Below are 1,262 nucleotides of genomic sequence, written 5' to 3' on the forward strand. Positions count from 1 at the left end.
TTTTTTTTTTTTTTTTTTTTTTTTGAACCTCACTGTTTTTATAGATTAAATAAATGCCAGTAATGTTTGTTTATATGATAATCTGCCTACCCTTGGATGCAATTCTCATGCACACATATCTGTTGAATGAATGAAGGATTGAATAATAAGTGGATTAATGGACAGAGAAATAAAAGGAATGATGAAAGAATGAATAAATTAATCTTTAGTAATGCATTATAGCCACAAAAGAAAAATATCTCTCCACCTTCTGACTCATTTCAGAAAGACCCAAGAGATTGTACTTAACCAACAAATCTCCCTTTTAGAATATGGTATCAAACACAGGAATAGTCAATGAATAAGATTTGCATCAGTCATATTACCTTTATGTTTCTTGATCAAAATTGAATTATGATTTTACCCAATTATACTGTTTTCTGTACTTATATAATTTAAGTGCAATTAAATATATTTTGAAGTTATGTAATATAAAAGTTTGTGGATATAAACACACATATTAGTTCATTCATATCTGGGTAAATGTTTACTATTGTTGAAATTTAATGTGTAAGACATTATTATGAATATAAAAAATCACAAAGGGGGTAAACATTTAATGAAAAGCTTATACGTTGACTATAATTCTGGGGTTTAGCTATTATTATTATTATTATTATTATTATTTATTTATTTATTTATTTATTTTTTTTTTTGAGACAGAGTCTCACTCTGTCACCCAGGATGGAGTGCAATGGTGCAATCTCTGCTCACTGAAACCTCCACCTCCCGGGTTCAAGCATTTCTCCTGCCCCAGCATCCCGAGTAGCTGGGATTTCAGGCTCCCGCCACTACACTGGCTAATTGGTTTAGCTTTATTTTGTTTATTAAGTTCCTTTTCATTCTTGTTCGTATATACCACAGAGATCTTTTTTGAAGCTGTATTTGAATATTAACGTTTTATTATTCAGTTTATGCTTAAGGGTAATAGGTATTTCTCATTATTCCATACATATAATTTATCTCATACTTACAATTTTTGATAACTTCATACTAGCCTGTGTTATTGATGTAACTTAATTTATTAAGTTACAGGTTGAATATCTATAATCTGAAAAGCTTAGGACTAGATTGATTGAGATTTTCGATTGTTTTCATATTTTAGAATATTTTAATATATATAAAATTATATTTCTTGGGGATGCCACACATGTCTAAATGCAAAAATATTCATAATCTGAAGGAAATTGTATACAATATTTTAATAATTTTATGCATGAAAC

Source organism: Rhinopithecus bieti, unplaced genomic scaffold (assembly GCF_001698545.2).
Source record: "Rhinopithecus bieti isolate Rb0 unplaced genomic scaffold, ASM169854v2 scaffold_20982, whole genome shotgun sequence".
Classification (NCBI taxonomy): domain Eukaryota; kingdom Metazoa; phylum Chordata; class Mammalia; order Primates; family Cercopithecidae; genus Rhinopithecus; species Rhinopithecus bieti.